The sequence below is a fragment of the Pyxicephalus adspersus genome, chromosome 11 (genome assembly GCF_032062135.1).
Source record: "Pyxicephalus adspersus chromosome 11, UCB_Pads_2.0, whole genome shotgun sequence".
Classification (NCBI taxonomy): Eukaryota; Metazoa; Chordata; class Amphibia; order Anura; family Pyxicephalidae; genus Pyxicephalus; species Pyxicephalus adspersus.
The window spans coordinates 8,439,850-8,446,370 of NC_092868.1; positions in this window are offsets into that span (position 1 = coordinate 8,439,850).

The window sequence follows — 6,521 nt, forward strand, 5'->3', positions numbered from 1 at the left end:
CTCCTGGGATATGTGTTGTATGTAGCTCAGGAGGTTGAGGAAAGGAACACAGTATTTAAAAAGTAACTATATATATATATATATATATATATATGTGTGTGTGTACAAAATGTGTTGATAGGCTTACTTTATTAGTGTGATTGCAAATACTGGTACAAAGCTTGCCTAAATTCAGAATTGATGAGTAGAGTTGAGAATTGCCAAAATGCCATTAAAACATTTTGGGGAAAGTCAATGGGCAAGGTTTTTCAGGGTACAATGGGCTTAGCATGGCCCCAGGATGCTCATTCTAACTATCATTTACCAAAAGCAGGTTAATGAAGGTATTTTGAATACAGAAAAATCAAAACAGCATCAACACATCGAGCAGTACCCACAATATTGATTGAATTCTGATGATACCTGTAGGATGCAGCTGACGGTTAGGTGGTGGCTTGAAGGTGTGTTCTGGAAAAATATGATTTTACCCTCTATGGGATTTCCAAAACCTAAACACAGGTAGGGCGTTGTAAAAGGTCAGGTGTCTAATAACTGCTTCCTAACTGACAAATTAATTCCAATATGACATTTTCTGCAATGTGGTTACATTCCTTTACTATTGTGATATTTTAGGGGTTTTTGCATCCCTATCTACATCAGCATCTACTTTGTTTATTTTCTGAATAATTTATCTTCTGTTGTTCTTTATTTCAGCTTGGGATAAATAAGGTTGTCAAGTCTGCTAAATCGTCAATTCACTCTTGTAATAATCTTACTTATTTTGAATAAATCAGAAAGCCATGACCTTCAGTGCGTTTCATTTGCTTAACTTGAGATAGAAAAGGCTGGTGTGCGCGTCAATCAGATTCCACCAAAATGCACTTCTTGGCTTCGACTATGCAAAGAAATCTTATGCCTGATTCTGCAGTTCTTAATTATCAATAATGAAGAATTATGGATGATGATGGGCTTTTATGATGCTATGTATGGAACTCTAGACTAAAAAAGCCTATTTATTTATTAGGAGCTTCATATCTAGTAATACCCTGTTTCCCCAAAAAAACACAGTGTCTTATATTAATTTTGCTCCAAAAATGCACTTAGGCTTATTTTCAGGGGATGCCTTTTTTTCATGAACAACAATTGACATTTATTATTGATTAAAAAAATCAACATTTATTCAAATACAGTTGTGTCATCACATTCTGGAACATTATCATAACTCTCCAAATCCTGAAATCCATCATGAATTTCTTGTGATATTCAGGAACAAAAATCAACACTTATTCAAATACAGTCATGTCGTCATCTTCTGGAACATCATCATAACTCTTCAAACCCTGAATTCCATCCTGAATTTATTTTGACTCCATTTTCTTTAGAACCATTGGCCCCAATTTCTCATTTCTAGCAATAGCGCTTTACCTAAATGAGCACCTCTTGTCCATGTATTTATATATATTGAAGCCTATTTTTGGGGTAGAGCCTATTTTCAAGGTAGGGCTTATATTTCGAGCATCCTCAAAAATACGGAAAAATCTTGATAGGGTTTATATTCGGGGTAGGTCCTATTTTCGGGGAAACAGGTAATTAATGACATTTATGTGGACTTGTTTTTCTAATGTTAAGCTGCTTCATTAGTTCCAGGTTCCCCTTCACAGGATTGAACAGTGGTCATTCCCAAATGTCACGGAACAACTGTACATATGCCATATTTTTGCCCTAAACAAGCATGGCCATTCTAGTTGGGGTGACCATTATCTAACATAATGCTTTATTTTCTTGGCCAGCAATATCCAGAGATGCTCACATGTAATTGACAGTGTGCCCACCTATAGCAGCCATTCCTAACCCCTACATAGCTAAAAGTAGGTGCATACATCCAGGTTAGTGGACGTGCCAGGTTTGCTGATAATCAATAGGCACAAATGGCATCTGTTGGCCAAATTATCAGTGTCAATTGTCCTGCGGCAATGTTATGTGACAGCACAAGGTGCATCATAAAACTATCAGCACCATATGTCACAATATAGTTTTAGCTCAGCTGTGTAAGGTGATTGTTCTCAACAACGAAGGCTAAAATAAGACACAGCAAGCTGTCAAAACCAAAAATAGTATATAAGACTCTTACGGAGACATAAAGCCTTCATATGCAGTGTAGTAGTTTGGGACATTTTAGGAGAAATCTGTTCTTTTTGGAAACTAATAGCTATCTTGTATTAAAAGAGGAATAGATTGCAGAGATGGAGACATAATCCTGTCCCTGTACAAAGAAATGGTCAGACCACATCTGGTCAACTATATATAGTTTTGGGCACCAGTTCACAAAAAGGACATTGTGGAATTGGATCACCCAGCTTTACTAATGAAAGTGTATTCTCTCCAGCCTTGGAGAGCTTTAATAAATCAGGCCCTTTGTGTCTGGAGGAAAAGAGGTTTAAGCTCCAGATAAGGAAGGGATTCTTTACTGTAAGATCTGTGAAAATGTGGAATCGGCTCCCTCAGGAAGTCATTTCAGCAACTACTATGGATTGCTTTAAGAAAAGCTGGATGATTTCCATAAGCACAGAATATAACTGGGGATTAGGGCTTTAAAGTAAAGATAACAGAGACTGTTGATCCAGGGAACATACAATTGCATCATGGAATTAGAAAGGAATTTTTTCCCCTGTTGAAGCAAATTGTACCCGGGGTTTTTTTGCCTTCCACTAGTCCAACTATGTCCATAAGGTTTTATATCTGGGATATGTTTACCTTCCTAGTGGTTAAACTTGATGGACTTATATCTTTTTTCAACCTGACCTACCATATACTATAGCTGAAAATCTGCCTTGGGAATTCCACAAGTCGTCCGCTGCCCGAAATATTGTTGGTTTTATTCTCTTGCATGTTGGAGAAGTCTTTTGTATCTCATTGACCCTCATTTCTGGGCTGCTGGGCCACCAGCATCATCAAGCCCTATCCTCCACCTTCAGCCTCCCCTGGTCCTCCCTTATCATCTATTAGGTGGCATTCACTCTAAGGCAGTTGGGTCTGGCCATTACATAGGGCGGTCTGTATTCTATTGTAGTAATAGCTGGATAGGCTGTAAGTGACATATGGTGTCTTGTCTTCTCCACCTGCAGGGGCAGGAGAGGTGAATGGAATAGAGAGCCATTGTTGACGTTGGGGATGGCGTTGGGGACAGTTTTACCTGTCTAATGACTTTCAGTTCTGTTAAACCACTCCTTTACTTCGCAGATTCTATACATTTTGCATAGCAAGCCAGGTGAAACCACTCTTACAGCTTTCTCTGTTGTACAGTACAGCTTGTTGATGTCCATTTACTTTCCAATAGACAGAAATGTGACACAGAAAGATGAAAAACTTAAAGAGAAAATATAGGAGACACCATGAAGTGCCGGAGATGTGTTTATCAAAGGACTAGCTGAACAAATCTACAGTATATGCATATCTGAATGGATCTGAGTTGGGGCTGAGCTACTCTGAGCCAGTATTGTATGCCTAATGAGTGCACAGAATCAAACAGGTTTTAAATCCCTTTACAAACCAATAGTATCCAAATAAAGAATGCTGCAAAACCAAATGGCAAATCTACTTGGAGGGGCTGATTTGAAGACATATAGACTGTTCACTTAGTAAAGTGAATTGTTTCCTTGCAAAGGATACAGCCCTAAGCTTAGTGAAAGAGAGACGTTAGACGAAGATCCACTGATTTCAGTCATCCAACTATGATCAAGCTTTGTTTTGGTTTCTTTCTTCTTCCTAGTCCTGCAGCTTCCGGTTCTGAACTCACTCCCATGATTGAAAAGTAGGGGGAGTATAGTTGGTGATTAAATTTTATATATATATATATATATATATATATATATTATTTTAGCCCTGTCAGACACAGATGAAGATCACCAAATAAAAGTGCAACAGCAAAGCCAGTGGGCCCAAACTCCATCATAACGACCCTTCTCCCGTATGAGTCAGCTCAATAAAAAGGGTGTGCTCAATATTTTGGGTGTGCTTAAATGCCACTCTTCCAGGGAAATCTTTCTGGGAGTCATGCCTGCCTGATGCAGCCAAAAACAAACAGCCTGATAATCAGCAAGTGTTTGCTATGTTTAATAGCATGATTAAAGAATCATTGATGTAGGTGTGATGGCCTTCCACTTCCAACGAATGCAGCAGGGCTGAGGCTATACCTATGCCTTATGAATAGTGTTCCAAGCAGTAGTCTCCAGAATGGTCAGAAGGCTTATTCAGTAACATAGAGGCACCAGTAGCCAAATTCTGCTCAAATAAGTGAAGCCACTGATGGCCCTAGCCCATGCCAAACTCCAGGATCTTTCAGCATTATATCTTTCAGGTATGCAAAACCTGCAGACAGACTACCTGTCTCACCACCAGTTAGACAACAACAAGTGTTCTCTGTCTTTTCCTTCCTCATGCAAGGGTTTATTCTGCAAGAAGTTGACCTCTTTGCATTCCTCCACAACAAAAAGTTGGACATTTTGTATTCCAGATTCTCCCGATCTGAAAGGGCAGCAGTAGATGCTTTGACAGCCACGTGGGACTTCAGGACAGCTTCCCTCCTTCCCTCCAACACTAATTTTTCAGAAGAATTCTGATGGAGGAGTTATTGCTAATAGCGGTTCTACTATTTTGGCCATGGTTGCCTTGTTTACATTAGTGAAGACCTACCTCCCATTCCCTCGCAATAATTTGGAACATGCTCACTCAAGGCTTAATAAGACCCAGAATCTTTAAAACAATGGCCTTGATACTAAAAAAGGTATCTGGTGACCTTAGGCTGTTGAGACAAAGTCATTAATAATATCTTGTCCACACAGAAACAATTCACTATTATGGTTTACAACAAGATCTGGGAAAAATTCAGACAATTTGTTATTACCCTGGTATGTGTCTCCATCAACTCAAGATATCTTGGAGTTTCTTTAATCAGGACTAGACCAAGACCTAGCTTGGAGAACATTAAAATTACGGGTCTCAGTGGTTTTGATCTTCATAAGGAAGCAGTTGGCATTGGACCTTTCAGTAAGGCAGTTTTTAAGGGCAGTATGTAAAAGAAAACCTTCAAGTAGTAGAACCTTTCCAAAATTGAACTTACCAATGGTGCTTCATTTTCTTACATTACAGAAAGATGTGAAAACTCCAGTCTTTGACCAGCAGACAAACTTTTTAATAACTATATTAGGCACTAAAAGAGTCTCCGAACTGGGAGCAATAAATTTCAAAGAACCTTTTATCACCTTTCACCAAGATAGAGGGGTTTTAAGGCCAGTCTACCTGTTCTTACCCAAAGTGGCCCCAGTATACCACCTTAATCAATAGATTGTGTTACCTATATACACAGAAACAGATTCAGATCAACCACATTCCTTCAATGTGGGACACAATTTATGAGAATACATCCAGGCAATAGGGAGATCAGATAGACTGTTCTTACAGATCCCAGAGAGAGTGACAGCTCATCCAACCACATGTATGTCTACTTTCTAGGCTTCAAGTTCTTCTTACTTGTTGGACGAAGTTTGCAGAGCAGCTTTCTGGTCGACAATACACACTTTTTTGACCACAATAATACAATATAATGTATTAATACAATAATGTCCTACACATGGCTACCATTAAGTGGTCAAGAAAATGGAAAAATTGTGTTTCCCACCTTGTTTCTTCCTTTTCTAACTAACTCTATGACAGCAAAAAAAAAAACAAAAAAAATTTTTTTGACACTACACACAGAATGGGGGTGCCATCAGAGGGAGATTTTTTATTTGGATTCTGATAGTCATAGTCCTTAAAGGGAAATTGCAATGCATTAAACACAAATTTTTTCCTTTTTCGTCACTATTCGAAACATCTAAAATGTTGACCAGATATAATTTAATAGGCTTTCAATCTTCCTTAGTGACAGTTTTATCCTTGTTCACCTGGGATAGTCCAACCTCTAATCTTAATAGTAATGTGGTTGAATATAATTTATTAATATCAGCTACGGGAGAGAAATCTCCAAATTTTTGCAATGTATGAAGTAATGAGCATAAACTGGGCTATTTTTTTAACCAAATAAAACATGAAAGATCTCACTGCTTAAACAAACATTGACTTTTCAGTATAACCAAAAAATCTCCGGACTTTGTCATGAATACCGCACACTCCTCCTGGGGGATTCTACATCGGAAGTTCTTGAGAGTTTAACTTATTAGTCATACATTTTCATCAATGAGTTTCTAAATGTCTGGGACAGGGCTGGTATCAGATTCTCTTTTTTCCGTCAAAAGACAAATATGTGATGTGTCTTCCACTAAGCCTTCTTGCATCACATGTAAGAGAATTTTTCAAACACAAGTGAAGATGAAGGAGGGCAGAAAACAGATCAGGTAGTGCAGTGCTAGACTCCAAGCCCATTAGACATTACCAATCATTGCTCCAATATGTGGCAGCTCTCTGATGACTAATGGAACTCCAGTAGATTCCTTGGGAAAGTTAGGATCACAAAGCTAAGATAAATTTGAACAGATGGTGGAATG